The 16,559-nt window shown below is 37.1% G+C and overlaps 1 non-coding gene across 1 annotated transcript; it reads left to right on the top strand.

Annotated features, from left to right (window-relative positions):
• The first annotated feature begins 15,712 nt into the window (after positions 1-15,712).
• Positions 15,713-15,819, top strand: LOC141681849 (small nucleolar RNA R71). Its single transcript, XR_012559275.1, has one exon. It is a non-coding gene; the product is annotated as a small nucleolar RNA R71 (small nucleolar RNA).
• The last annotated feature ends 740 nt before the right edge of the window (positions 15,820-16,559 follow it).

Here is a 16,559-nt window from a genome sequence, read left to right as displayed (position 1 = left end):
GGTGTGATGACATCATCATCCACTAACCTCCTTGATTAACCCCTAATTACTTGGCTAATGATCGTTGATCAGTTATACGGTTCGCTTAACTTTTGTTCTCGTTTATCGTTTGAGGGATCATACCCGGGATCTTATTACTTGGGTTCCCTTAACCTTTCTCAATATATTATATTCCTTTTATGATCCTCTCTTATAATCCTTGAATTTAAATCCTTTTTATCCTGTTACCTTATACTCAATTCTTTCTGTATCTGGTGGATTTTCGGGAAAAATCAAAGTGTTCAAATTTGGATTCTGACGATCTTTACATACACTTATATACCATATAGAGTACTAATAAGATCTCAGAATAACAATAAAAGAACCCCTACAAAGTGTGGCATGAAAAGTTTTCTTATTCAGCATAATCAGCAAAATCACTATTCATAAGGGTTACAAAAAGTCCAAAATTTTGGGGTTATTACATAATCGCAGTTCCTTAAAAAACAAAACCCATCCCATCTCCAAGATCATCTCGAGAAGCTTACCATCCTTCCCTGAAGGTAGAAAACCCCTCTCTTTCGCTATCGTCTTAGACAACAACCTTGTGTACTCCGCTTCAGCCTCCGGAGTAACAAATCGTGGCCTCGTACCCCCAATACTCGAAGAGTCGGTAGCGGCGGGGTTAGTGCTGCTGCTAACTTGAGTGCGTGCTCTCTTTGGTGCCATTGGAAAAGATTAATTGAGATAAGAGAGGTGTGTAAAGAGATTTAGGGTTTGAGAATATGTAAAGTGATGAAGATGATTGTATGGAGGTGTATGTATATATAAAAAATTAGAATTAGGTTTAGAATAGAAGTGGGATATGATTATGGGTTAGTGGGGATAATGGGCAGTGTTTAGAATTGATTAGGAGAAGGAATTAGGGTACTGGAAGGACGGAAATTCGGCTGGGGTATTGTAATTGTTTGAAATTTTCGGATTTTCTCTCCTTATTTTTTTTCCCAGGGGATCAGCGCGGCCGCCCCGCCTGGGAGCGCGGCCGCACTGTGTTTCTGTTCTTTCAGCGCGGTCGCCCTGCTTCCTAGCGCGGGCGCGCCGTGCTCCTGTAGTTTCAGCGCGGCCGCCCTGCTTCCCAGCTCGGGCGCGTCATGCTTCTGGAAAAAAACCCCCTGTTTTTTTTATTTTTTTATTTTTTTTGTCTTTTCTTCTGCTTTTCATCCTTCTATCTTCTTTTATTTCCTACTAATATAAAACAAGCTTGGGTTGCCTCCCAAGAAGTGCTTGGTTTACGTCGCTAGCTTGACGTAGAATTCCGAGATCAAGTTGACAATAAAATGACACTAACCACCTCACGGTTTGCCATATTTCCATAGTAATGCTTCAGACGCTGTCCATTTACCTTGAATGCCTGGTCTGGATCATTCTCAAAAATCTCCACCGCTTCATGCGGAAACACAGTTTTGACAACAAACGACCCTGACCACGTTGACTTTAATTTTCCAAGAAAAAGACGGAGACGAGAGTTGAACAAAAGAACTTGTTGCCCCGACACAAATGATTTGAACACTAGACCCCTATCGTGCCACCTCTTTGTTAGGGCGAAACAAGCGCTAAAATTCACACAAGTATACGCGTTCGCAAGTAGTGCAAGATATAAATCAGATTCGTTCCCACAGAGACTGGTTTAGGTTAAGTTCAATTTATGCACCTATGCAATAATGTATGGTTATCTCTCAATGCTAAGACAAATAACAAATTGGGTTTTGATTAAACTAAGAAATTATACTAAATAACATTAACTAAGAGAATTGAGGTTGAATTACTTATATGAGACAAATATGGGATTCTAACTTCATTACTACTTCATTCAAAGTCATTGTTCTCAACCTTAGCATGTGATGGTGATGACAACTAATCAGATAACACGAAACTAGCAAACGCCAACTGTCGTTGAACGATTTCCCTACTACCAGACATCCACAAAAGAGATAGATACTAAATAGACACCAATTATGTTGAGACCCTATATGTCTATAGAATTAGACAACATAAATATTTAATGAACAAGTTATCTATCGTGATTACATAGGGCAAGTAATATGGTTAAAATTACCTACGAATCATACATAACAATAATATATGAACCTATGCTAGCATGGCAAGTTCTAAACCTCTATATTCACTATCGCTTCAATAGAGATTAACACGCTATCTTATATGTTAGCTACGCACATAAGATGAATAAACACAACCAATACTAGGATATCAATCAATCACCACACACTAAGATATTGAAATAAATTAACTATAGCAATCCATAAATAAATCCGCTAGAACCCCACGATAACGATTAGTTCATAATCGAACTCATCATCACCATGGGTGCCAATGAAAGCATGATAATAAACAATATAAGAGTACTAGGGTTCAAAGACAAATCGAAAACAAGCATCCAAGTATCGCCTAAATCAAAGAAAACAAAAGTTTTCTTCTCTGTTGCCTTCTTGTACTCTCTAGGTCTTCTTATTGCTCTCCCAGGTCTCCTTGTTGTTAAAAACATCTTTTTATTGGTATATATAGGCTCCAGGATGACCAGGACTCTCAAAATCTTCAATTTCGATTAAAATCAGGATTCTGGTGCAGAAATCGGGCGCGGGCGTGCTGGAATAGTGATTTCAGCAGCGCGGGCGCTGGTTCTGGCGCGGCCGTGCTGTCATTCTAGAAAAATTCTGACAATTCTTCTTTTGGCCGTATCTTGAGTTTTGCTCGTCAGAATTAGGCGATTGAACTGCCCACGTGAAGCTAATGAGATTTTCTACAATTTGAGAATGGCCTAGGCTTAAAATTCTGATCTCTTTTCAGCATATTTTCTTGAAAAGCTCCTTTCTTCATTTAACTGATGCCTGAAATGCAATAACGCAAAAATATATCAAAAATACCAACAACTTGAGTCCAAAACACCAAATTAAGCTTGTAATGAAGCATTCCAAGTAGATATAAAATCCACTTATCACTATTGACTTTCTCCTTATATATTTGTTGTTCTCATACGCTTGAAGTCGGAACTCGTCGAGTTCATTCAATTGAAGCATCTTTTTCTTACCAACTACAATCAGATCAAGGTTCAGTTTCTTCAAAGCCCAATATGCCTTGTGCTCTAGCTCCACAGGAAAATGACATCCTTTACCATAAACCAATTGAAACGGTGACATGCCTAGCGGAGTCTTGAATGCTGTTCGATAAGCCCAAACAGCTTCATCTAGCTTTAAAGACCAATTCTTCCTCGATGGATATACAACTTTCTCCAGAATTCGCTTGATCTCTCTGTTAGATACCTCAGCTTGACCATTAGTCTGAGGATGGTAGGATGTGGCAATGTGATGATTCATATTATATCTCTACATCATAGCAGTGAACTTGTGATTGCAGAAATGCGATCCCTCGTCACTGATTATGACTCTTGGAGTCCCAAATCTTGTGAATACCTACTTGTGAAGAAAATTGAGCACTATATTCGCATCATTTATCGGCAACGCTTTAACTTCCACCCATTTTGAGATATAATCGACTGCCAACAAGATTTAATGATTATTGCAAGATGAGACAAATGGCCCCATGAAGTCAATTCCTCAAACATCGAAGACCTCAATCTCGAGCAACACATTAAGAGGCATCTCATCCTTCTTTGACATATTACCAACACGCAGACAGCGATCACACTTCAAAACGAACTGATGCACATCCTTAAACAATGTAGGCCAGAAAAATCCTGCTTGAAGGATGCGAGCTGCTATCTTTTCTCCATCATAGTGTCCTACATAAACAGTTGAATGGCAGTCTCGCACGATACCCTCTGTCTCGCTGTACTGAATACATCTCCTGTTGATTTGGTCAACTCCTTGCCGAAACAAAAACGGCTCATCCCACATGTACCACTTCACCTCATGAAGAAACTTCTTCTTTTGAGCATAAGATAAGTCCGGAGGCATAATGTTGCTCACAAGATAGTTCACAATGTCTGCGAACCACGGTTATTCATCTTGTACCCCAAACAACTGCTCGTTGGGAAAAGATTCGTTTATCAATGTCTTGTCATGTGAAGTTGTATTTGGATCTTTTAAACGAGAGAGATGATCAACAACTTGATTCCCGGTGCCTTTCCTATCCTTGATCTCCAACTCAAACTCCCGAAGTAAAAGAATCCATCTAATAATCTAGGCTTCGAGTCCTTCTTCGAGACGATATAGCGAATAACAACGTGATCAGTGAAAACTGTCACCTTCGTCCCAAACAAATAAGATTGAAACTTCTCAAACCATAGACAATGGATAAGAGTTCCTTCTCAGTAGTAGTGTAGTTCAGTTGAGTACCATTGAGGGTCTTACTAGCATAGTAGACCACATGAAATATATTGTTCTTCCTTTGACCAAAGACCGCTCTGAAAGAGATATGTCCTAAGTCCAATCATGTATGAGGATTTAGGAATAACTTTTATGTAATCTGTTTTGATTTCATTGATATTAATAAAAGACTTGTTTTATTTTTATTGCGGGCTCTATCTATTTAAATGTTTAAATAAGATGTACCACAGTTTAGAGTAAAGCTTTTTATGGATTGTGATGAGATCATAATAATAAGACCTAAAAGATGATAACTCTAAACTTAAACAGTTCCTGGTCGTAGAATTACTAACTGGTAATTAATAATCCGCAAAGATCGGTACATACTATGCTTGCTTCATTATGAAGGATGTCTGTTCTCATAGACATTTGTGTGGTGACACTATAGCTAGTATGTAGGTGCTTATTATAGAATAAGTTCACTGAACATGACTCACACAGCTGAACAACTGATGGAGTTCACTCACGTGTCAGCAGTTGTTCATATAGTGATAGTTGTACAAGTATCCTTAGACTTGAGGTCATCATAGTCATCTTGTGTACACTGAACTATGCTTTGGTTTAGTTCTTAGTCTCAAGGGACAATTATAAAGGCTCTACTGGGTATAGAAATTTGTACACGAAGATAGTGTATGATCAATAAAGGATCTACCCCTTCCAGTGTAGGAAGAGAATGTTCAATGCTGATCCACTTATGTTAGTTCAGGAATCTCTGGCCAGAGTGAATGAAATTAGAAAGGAGTTTCTAATTTATATTAAATAAAACTAAGCATAGTGAATGGGAAAGCAAGTGATTAAATAAGATAGGCTTGACACAAGTTCCATGCCTTGTATTTAATCGTGACATTGCAGGGTAGAAGAAATTAATTGTACGGTAACTACTCACTGAATAGGTTCTTGGTATTCTAAGCAGTGAATTCGTATTATCCGGATAGTCGCGATATGCTGAGAAGTATCCCTCACGATGTAGAATAAATATGATTAATTAATTAATCATATTTAATGAATTAGAGAATTTATATAAATAATGATAAAATAGTTTATTATTATTTATTTCTACTACCGGCTTAATATTGAACCTACAGGGTCACACCATAAAAGAGAATGATTTAATGGTGGAGAAATTAATTAATAATGGCTGATAATTATTTATTTATGAAATAAATAATTAATTGGAAAATTTAATAATTGATTAAATGAGATTTAATTGATTATAAATTAATTAAGAAAAAGTTCTTAATATTATTAATTAAGAATTTAATTTTTGGAAATTAAATCAAGTGAGAGAATTATTTCTAAAGTGTTTAGAAAAAGGATTAATAATTAAAAGGTGTTTTAATTATTAGTGAGAATAATAAAGGGTTAATAATAATAATATTTTATGGGAAAATTTTCAGCTGAAAATTTTGCCTATAAATATACTATTATAGACCCTATTTTTGCCTCAACCAAAAAAATTTACAAAACCCTAATTCTCTCTATCTCCTCCTCCTTCATTACATCGTTTTCTTGGTGGATACCGGTGGAGTGCTTCACACTTGAGGAGCAGCTGTTAAGGATCTCCGTTCATTATTTTTGGATCGCCATTAAAGACCTCCATCTTTCCATTAACATAAAGTTTCTTAAGGTAAACATACTGAACTACGAATTAAATATTATTTTTCGCATGGATCCTGCGGAGGGTTTCGTTTTTTAAGAAAAGTTTTTAAATTTATGTTTTCGTTGCGTTTATGTGCTAAAAACCCTTCAATGACATCAGAGCTACTTGCGAAAAGTTTTTAATTCGTTTCTGTGTTTAACTGTTTTCGATATATGAGCATGTACGTGATTCGCCATGATTTGATGTTGATATAATATGCTTATATATGTATGGTTTTGAATATATGATATTCATGTGAGTTGTATAATCATTAGATCATTATGTAATCTCTATATATACTGATATATACATGATAACTGTTTGTTCTAATTATGAGAATCATATTAGATACGGATTCTGAATTGGCTGCTGCAGATTTGCTGAAATCTGGGTCTGGTGTCCGATTTACGCAAACTAATACCCTATTCCATAGGTAAACGAGCGTCTGAACAAAACTGATAGTTAAAGCTATCAACGACTCATCTGTAAGGCATTTGACGTCATTTACTGCCCGTAAACAGTGATTCTTGTTTTTCTGATTTGATTCTGATTTTTCTGATTTTTGTCATATTTTCTTTTTATGATTATATCATGGATAATATGATATGTTAAGATCATATTATGTGTTTTAACATTCTTTTATGTGTTGTATGAGCATGGTGGATGGTTATGGCCTTTCGACCTTACTGTAATGGTTTTGGTTTTGGTTTTAAATACGACTTGCATGTCGTCAATCTTTGTAATCATAAATCTCGAATGTAACTCGAGTTATTCTTATAAGTTCATTAGATTAGTTTTACTTTCAATCATGTAATGTAATTTAAGACTCAAGAAGGCTATCCAATGGAGGTGATACAAAGAAGAAGACGAGGCATACAAGAAGTCTAAACAAAGAAGAAGACTTATGTAATAAGTAGTTGTATTTATTTCCATCACCATATTAGATTGACCTTGATCTTTATCATGAGCTTGATAAAGATCACATAGGATGGGGCCATAACCAAACACATTTACTTTATTACACTTTACATTTACTTGTTTATTTAATTTTATATATGAAATATATGCCTATGTTTACCATGCGATGATAGATTTAGGTGAACTTAAATCAATATAAGGCGTGCTCTAGAAAATATAGAATAGGAATCGTTTCTTGCCTTAACAATAAATATTATGAATACTATCATGAGATTCTTGTGTTTATGAAACACGTAATTGAATATGAATTTTCAATATTGAGAGAAAGGATGATTCTGTCAACAACAGATTTCTATCTGTAAGAAAGGGTTATTAAGTGACGCCTCTTGACAATGCTCCACCCGATCTGGGAATCATCTGATTATCGATTATTGATTTGAAATATTTAATTTAAAAGGAAGAATCTCTTTATAATATGATTATGATTGTAACGTAATATAATTCCACTAAAATTAAATAATATCAAGTAGTAATTGGCCAATGACACAACGGGCTTGTGTCGGTCATAGCCTTCCAACATGGTAGAAAGTGGTTCTTATTTTTAAATCATTGTCGTTTCGTGCTAGAGCCGAGGGCTTTGATTTCGAAATAAGAAATACTTATCTATTACATAGAGATGTGTACATTGAATTAGAATCTAAAGGTCGGTACATGCTACAGCCGTGGGCCGTTAGAGACTGATTCAATTGTACGAAATGTTGGGTTAGACTTGACTTAGAATATTGAGTTTGTCGTGCCACAGCCGTGACTCAATTATTCAAGAGGCTAAACTTATATTAGGGAATAACATAAGATGTAATTGACAAGAGTTGTCTGCCTATTGAACATCACATGACGTTTCGTGCCACAGCCGAGGTTGTGTGATGGAATGTAGGATCCCTATTACCACTAGCATTATGAATGCTTAATTTTCACTTAAGGGGTCGAAAAAAATTAGATAAACTAGTGGGAGACACTTATGAATAAAGACCCGATTCATATAGTGTTTTGAAATGAAATTCAATATTTTCTAAGTGTTGTTATGTGTTTATTATTTACAGATTTACTATATTCGTCATGTCTTTTGCACTATCACTCCGTAGCATACTAGATGCTCACAAGTTGACTGGTCCTAATTTAGCTGTTTATTTTCACTGTAACAAGTTGGGGCACTGGAAGAGGAACTGCAAGGTTTACCTTGCAGAATTGAAGAAGAAGAAGGGTAGTAAGACTACCGCTTCTGATTCAGGCATGTTCATGATCGAAGTTTATATGTCACTAGGTCAAATTTCTACTTGGGTATAAGATACCGCCTGTGGTTCTCATATTTGCAATTCGTTGCAAGGACTAAAGGGAAGTAGGACTCTTGAAAAATATGAGGTGATTCTATATATGGGCAATGGAGCAAGGGTTGCGGCCATATCTGTAGGATCATTTAGTTTATATATGCCTACGGGCAAGACTATTATTTTAAATAATTGTTATTATATTCCCTCTATTGTGAGGAATATTGTTTCTATTCCTATGTTGGGTGTGGATGGTTTTTCATTTATTATTAAGAATAATGAATGTTCTATCCTTAGAGATAATGTTCTTTTTGGATGTGGCATTTTAAATAATGGTCTGTATGTATGTGACGTAGAGCATGATTTACTTCAGATTGAACAAACTAATAAAAGAAAACGAGATGATGAAAATCTGACCTATTTGTGGCACTGTAGGCTAGGTCATATTAGTGAAAATAGACTGCGGACATTGCATAAGGAAAGGTTACTTGACCCCTTTGATTTTGAATCATATCCTACATGCGAGTCTTTTCTATTGGGTAAAATGACCAAACCTCCATTTAGTGGACATGGAGAGAGGGCTGCAGATTTGTTAGGATTGGTACACACAGATGTATGCGGACCAATGTCTACGCAAGCCATGGGTGGATTTTCGTACTTCATTACTTTCATAGATGATAGATCTAGATTCGGATATGTGTATTTGATGAAACACAAGTCTGAAGCCTTTGAAAAGTTCAAAGAATATAAATATGAAGTGGAGAAACAAACCAAACACAGTATTATAACTCTTCGATCAGATCGAGGTGGTGAATACTTGAATGGAGAGTTTCTAGATTATCTCAAAGAAAATGGTATAGTCTCCCAGTGGACTCCTCCATATACTCCACAGTTAAATGGGGTATCTGAAAGGAGAAATCGAACTTTGTTAGACATGGTTCGGTAAATGATGAGCTATGCGAATCTTCTAGTATTCCTATGGGGTTATGCATTGGAAACCTCAACATATTTACTGAATAAGGTGCCTTCCAAATCTATTCCTCAAACACCATATGAGATATGGAAAGAAAGGAAACCGAGTCTTAAACACGTTAAGATTTGGGGATGTCCAGCTTATGTCAAGAAAGTTGACCCAGATAAGCTGGAATCTCGATCCGTAAAATGTAATTTTGTGGTATATCCTAAAGAGACTTTGGGGTATTACTTTTACACCGATCATCGGGTGTTTGTCTCCAGACATGCTACCTTCTTGGAAAAGGAGTTTATCCTTGAAGGAAATAGTGGGAGCAAAATTGAACTTGATGAAGTTCAAGAAGCACAAACTACTACGGATCAAGTGGAAACACCTGTTCAGACTGAACAACCTTCTATGGAACAGCCCATTCGTAGGACAGGGAGAGTGTCTCGCCAACCTGAGAGGTATTATGGCCTTGTCATTGAGAATGACAATGAGTTGTCAATCATTGATGATGACGACCCTGTGACCTATAATGAGGCTATGAGTAGTGTTGATTCAGAGAAATGGCATAGTGCCATGAAATCTGAAATGGAATCTATGTATACCAACCAAGTATGGACTCTAGTTGAGGCGCCTGAAGGTGTTAAGCCTATTGGGTGCAAGTGGGTATACAAAAGAAAGATTGGAGCAGATGGCCAGGTGTAGACCTATAAGGCCAGGCTCATGGCAAAAGAATTCAAACAAAGGCAAGGGATTGACTTTGATGAAATTTTTTCGCCTGTAGACCTGTTAAAATCAATTCAGATTTTGCTTGTGATTGCTGCTTACTACGACTATGAGATCTAACAAATGGACGTGAAAATGGCCTTCCTCAATGGGGAATCTGAGGAGGAAGTGTATATGACACAGCCAGAGGGTTTTCTTTCCAAGGGAAATGAACACCTAGTGTGTAAGCTGCTGTGAACCATATATGGTTTAAGGCAATTTTCTCGTAGATGGAACATCCATTTTGATGAGACAATCAAAGAGTTTGGTTTTATCAAAAACATAGATGAACCACGTGTCTACAAGAAGGTTAGTGGGAGCGCGGTAACATTTCTTGTATTATATGTGGATGACATACTTCTTATAGGAAGTGATATACCGATGCTACAATCAGTCAAAGTATGGCTATCAAAGAACTTCACCATGAATGACTTGGGAGAAGCATCCTACATTCTCGGTATGAAGATCTATAGAGATAGATCTAGAAGAATGATAGGTCTTACCCAGGGTACATACATCCAGAAAGTGCTTAAAAGGTTTAGCATGGAAAACTCCAAAAGAGGTCTCATACCGATGAGCCATGGAGTGTCCCTTTCCGAAAAAATGTCTCCTAAGACACTTGAGGAAAGAGAGCATATGAGTAAGATTCCTTATGCTTCAACAATAGGATCTATCATGTACGCGATGTTGTGTACAATGCCTGATGTTGCTTATTCAATTAGTGTGATGAGCAGATATCAGTCCAATCTAGGTGAAGACCATTGGAAAGCAGTGAAAAACATCCTTAAGTACTTGCGAAGGACTCGGGACATTTTTCTTGTATTTGGTGGTGAATCTGAGTTGAAAATAGAGGAGATGTCAACGTCGAGAGAGTTGACACACATAACAACGTAGCAGACCCACTCACAAAGCCACTTTCTCAGAGTCACTTTGATCGTCATAAAGACAAGATGGGTATTAGATACCAGAGTGATTGGCTTTAGTACAAGTAGGAGATTGAAAGAGATATGTCCTAAGTCCAATCATGTATGAGAATTTAGGAATAACTTTTATGTAATCTGTTTTGATTTCATTTATATTAATAAAAGACTTGTTTTGTTTTTATTGCGGGCTCTATCTATTTAAATATTTAAATAAGATATACCACAGTTTAGAGTAAAGCTTTTTATGGATTGTGATGACATCATAATAATGAGACCTAAAAGATGATAACTCTAAACTTAAATAGTTCCTGGTCGTAGGATTACTAACTGGTAATTAATAATCCGAAAAGATCGGTACATACTATGCTTGCTTCATTATGAAGGATGTCTGTTCTCATAGACATTTGTGTGGTGACACTATAGCTAGTATGTAGGTGCTTATTATAGAATAAGTTCACTGAACATGACTCACACAGCTGAACAACTGATGGAGTTCACTCACGTGTCAGCATTTGTTCACATAATGATAGTTGTACAAGTATCCCTAGACTTGAGGTCATCATAGTCATCTTGTGTACACTGAACTATGCTTTGGTTTAGTTCTTAGTCTCAAGGGACAATTATAAGGGCTCTACTGGGTATAGAAATTTGTACACGAAGATAGTGTATGATCAATAAAGGATCTACCCCTTTCAGTGTAGGAAGAGAATTTTCAATGCTGATCCACTTATGTTAGTTCAGGAATCTCTGGCCAGAGTGAATGAAATTAGAAAGGAGTTTCTAATTTACATTAAATAGAACTAAGCATAGTGAATGGGAAAGCAAGTGATTAAATAAGATAGGCTTCACATAAGTTTCATGCCTTGTATTTAATCGTGACATTGCAGGGTAGAAGGAATTAATAATACGGTAACTACTCACTGAATAGGTTCTTGGTATTCTAAGCAGTGAATTCGTATTATCCGGATAGTCGCGATATGCTGAGAAGTATCCCTCACGATGTAGAATAAATATGATTAATTAATTAATCATATTTAATGAATTAGAGAATTTATATAAATAATGATAAAATAGTTTTATTATTATTTATTTCTACTACCGGCTTAATATTGAACCTACAGGGTCACACCATAAAAGAGAATGATTTAATGGTGGAGAAATTAATTAATAATGACTGATAATTATTTATTTATGAAATAAATAATTAATTTATAATTATTGATTATAAATTAATTAAGAAAAAGTTCTTAATATTATTAATTAAGAATTTAATTTTTGGAAATTAAATCAAGTGAGAGAATTATTTCTAAAGTGTTTAGAAAAAGGATTAATAATTAAAAGGTGTTTTAATTATTAGTGCGAATAATAAAGGGTTAATAATAATAATATTTTATGAGAAAATTTTCAGCTGAAAATTTTGCCTATAAATATACTATTATAGACCCTATTTTTGCCTCAACCAAAAAGATTTACAAAATCCTAATTCTCTCCATCTCCTCCTCCTTCATTACATCATTTTCTTGGTGGATACCGGTGGAGTGCTTCACACTTGAGGAGCAGCTGCTAAGGATCTCCGTTCATTGTTTTTGGATCGCCATTAAAGACCTCCATCTTTCCATTAACGTAAAGTTTCTTAAGGTAAACATACTGAACTACGAATTAAAAAATTATTTTTCTCATGGATCCTGCGGAGGGTTTCGTTTTTTTAAGATTTAAATTTACGTTTTCGTTGTGTTTATGTGCTAAAAACCCTTCACGCTCCAACTGCATAGTCACTCGCATCGCACATCATTTCAAAAGGCTCATTCCAATTAGGTGCAGTTATGACAGGTGTCGTGATCAAGCTCTTCTTTAAGCTCTCAAAAGCAGCTAGACACTCATCATCAAACTTGAAAGGGACATCTTTCTCTAATAGATTGCACAATGGTTTAGAGATTTTAGAGAAATCCTTGATGAAACGCTGATAAAAACCCGCATGACCAAGAAAGTTGCGGATTCCCTTGACATAAATTGGTAGAGGAAGGCTTTCAATGACCCCCACCTTGGCTTTGTCCACCTCAATACCTTTACTAGAGACCTTGTGCCCAAGAATGATGCCCTGTTGCATCATAAAGTGACATTTCTCCTAGTTGAGAACCAGATTGGTCTCAACACACCTTTTAAGAACTGCGCCAAGATTTTGCAAGCACTCGTCGAAAGAATCTGCGAACACAAAAAAAATCATCCATGAATACCTCCACATTCTGATCAATCATGTCAGAGAAGATAGCCATCATGCATCTCTGAAATGTGGCAGGTGCACCACATAACCCAAAAGAAACTCTTCTGAAGGCAAAAGTACCCAACAGACACGTGAAGGTAGTCTTTTCCTGATCTTCTGGAGCGATGCAAATATGATTATAGCCCGAATAGCCATCTAAAAGGCAGTAGTATTCATGCCCAGCCAACCTATCAAGCATCTTATCAATAAAAGAAAGAGGGAAGTGATCTTTCCTCGTGGCTTTATTCAGCTTCCTGTAATCCATCCAAACTCTCCATCTCGTGACTGTTCAAATAGGAATGAGCTCATTCTTTTCATTAGCAACCACGGTGATGCCTCCTTTCTTCGGTACACACTGAATTAAGCTCACCCAAGAACTGTCATAAATACAATAAATGATGCCTACGTCTAGCCACTTAAGAATTTTCTTCTTCACAACCTCCTTCATGATCGGATTTAGCCTTCTCTGTTTCTTAATAGTCGGCTTGCTTCCTTCCTCTATAAGAATTTTATGCGTGCAATAAGAAGGGTTGATTCCCTTAATATCTGCTATAGTCCATCCAATTGTCGACTTGAACTCTCTCAGAATTCTCAAGAGCTTTTCCTCATCACTACTTGAGAGGTCAGGTGCAATAATAACAGGCAAAGTAGATGTATCACCTAAAAATGCATATCTCAAGTGTTCAGGCAAAGATTTAAGCTCGAGTGTAGGAGCTTCCTCAATAGATGGCTTGAAACGCTTTAGAGAATTTTTCAGCTCTTCCAATCCAAGAGATTCAAAAGGCATATCCATCCTTCGCTTCCAAGGAGAAGCGTTCAAATACTGCAACTGCTCATCACCTTCATCATCTTCACTATCTGAATTCCCCATTAAGGCTTTCTCTAAGGCATCAGACCTTAACATTTGATCAAGTTATGAAGTAACCACTGAATCGACCAATTCCACTTTTAAGCACTCCTCTTTATCAGTAGGGAATTTCATGGCATTGAAAATGTCACATCCTGATCCAGTACTCGCATAGTGAGCTCACCCTTCTGCACATCAATCAAGGTTCGGCCAATAGCCAATAATGGTCTTCCCAAGATAATGGGAATCTTTTTATCCTCCTCGAAATCAAGAATTACAAATTCAGAAGGAAAGATGAGTCTGTCCACCTTCACCAAGACATCCTCCACAATGCCTCGTGGATATGTAATAGAACGATTGGTCAACTGCAAGGACATATATGTAGGCTTTGGATCAGGTAACTCTAAATTCTTGAAGATAGACAAAGGCATCAGATTGATGCTAGCTCCCAAATTACATAAACACTTGTCGAACGATAAGTTTCCGATGGTGCAAGGAATAGTGAAGCTTCTGGGATCTTTAAGCTTCGGAAGCAACTTCTGTTGCAGCACAACACTGGGTTCCTCCGTAAGAGCAACAGTCTCTAAGTCATCGAGCTTCACTTTCCGAGAGAGAATACCTTTCTTAAACTTCGCATAGCTTGGCATTTGTTCTAGAGCTTCAGTAAAAGGTATGTTGAAATGAAGTTTCTTGAACACCTCCAAAAACTTAGCAAATTGCTTATCCAACTTTTGCTTCTGCAGCCTCTTAGGAAAATGAGGTGGAGGATAGATCTGTTTCTCCCCTGTATTACCCTCTAAAGTGTGTTCCACGGTTTTCTTCCTTGGTTCCACTTCTGCTTCCTTCTGCACATCTTCTTCAACCACAACTTCATCTTCTGAAACTTGAGATTTTTCAGGGTTTGCAACCTTCCCAAACCTCAATGTAATTGCCTTAACCTGCTCCTTAGCTTCCCTCTTTCCTGGAACTTCTGTGTCACTAGGGAGTGTACCAGGTTGTCGATTTAGCAAGGCATTGGCAATCTGCCCAATTTGATTCTCCAAGGTCTTAATAGAAACCGCTTGGCTCTTGCACATGAGCCTCAACTCCTCCAATTCAGATTTTTCATTAGTTTGACTTGTACTTCCATGTGGAAGTTGCTGAAGTTGGAGTTGTTGTCTTGGTGCATATTTTGGTTGATGAAAACTAGGAGGGTTATATTGTTTTGCTGCATACTGCTAATAAGGCTGCTACACCGCATTCTGATTGTTGTTCCAGCTAAAGTTAGGATGATTGTGGTTGTTAGGATGATAAGTGGCTGGAACTGGTTGCTGCGACCTCTGAAAGTTGCTCACGAACTGAGCTGATTCACTAGATATAGCACACTTCTCCATCTCATGCGCACCATCACAAAGCTCACAAACACTTGTGATCTGATTAACTCCATAATTATCCAAAGAATCCACCTTCATCGTTAAAGTCTTAAGCTGAGCAGCTATAGCAGTAGCTATATCCACCTCCAGAACTCCTGCTACCTTGCCTTGAGGTAGTCTCTGAGTTGGGTTCTGGTATTCATTAGCAGCCATTAGTTCAATGAACTCATAAGCTTCATCGTAGCTTTTAGCCCATAAGGATCCACCTGATGCTGCATCGAGCACGGGTCTAGACTGTGCTCCCAAACCATTATAAAAGCAGTTGATAATCATCCAGTCAGGCATCTCATGATGAGGACACTTCCTAAGCATCTCTTTATAGCGCTCCCAAGCTTCACACAAAGACTCTCCCGATTGCTGCACAAATTGAGTAAGAGCGTTCCTGATTGTAGCTGTCTTTGCCATAGGGAAGAATTTAGTAAGAAACTTATGAGCAAGTTCTTCCCAAGTAGTGATAGAGCCTGGTGGTAGAGAATGCAACCAACACTTAGCTTTATCCCTCAGAGAGAACGGGAAAAACCTTAACTTTAAAGCATCTTCAGAAACATTGTTGAATTTGAAAGTGTCGCATGTCTCGATGAAATCTCTGATGTGCATGTTGGGATCTTCCGTTGGAGAACCCCCAAACTGGACTGAATTCTGTACCATCTGAATTATGCCAGGCTTGTTCTCAAAGGTATTAGCTGTGATAGTTGGCCTGACAATGCTAGATTGAATGTCATTGATCTTTGGTTGAGAAAAATCCATCAACACTTTCATTGTTGTTGGTTTTCCATTGTAATAAAAACTAGAGTACCTGAAACACACACAAGTAAACCATGAAAGTAAAAGAATCCGAGTCAGTGAACTTTAACGACCACTGATGTCAAGCACGTAAACAAAAAATTAACACCGAGTCCTCGGCAGCGGCGCCAAAAACTTGTTAGGACGAAAATACGCGCTAAAATTACAGGCAAGTATACGTGTTTGAAAGTAATGTAGAATTCTTTCTAGTTCGTTCACACAGAGACTGTTTTTGGTTAACTTTCATTTATGCACTTATGCAACAATGGTATGGTTATCGCTCAATGCTAAGACAACTAACAAGTTGGGTTTTTGATTAAATTAAAATTAACTAACATGCAAATAAC

Source organism: Apium graveolens, chromosome 1 (assembly GCF_009905375.1).
Source record: "Apium graveolens cultivar Ventura chromosome 1, ASM990537v1, whole genome shotgun sequence".
NCBI lineage: Eukaryota > Viridiplantae > Streptophyta > Magnoliopsida > Apiales > Apiaceae > Apium > Apium graveolens.
This window is presented reverse-complemented; position numbering and strand designations above follow the sequence as displayed.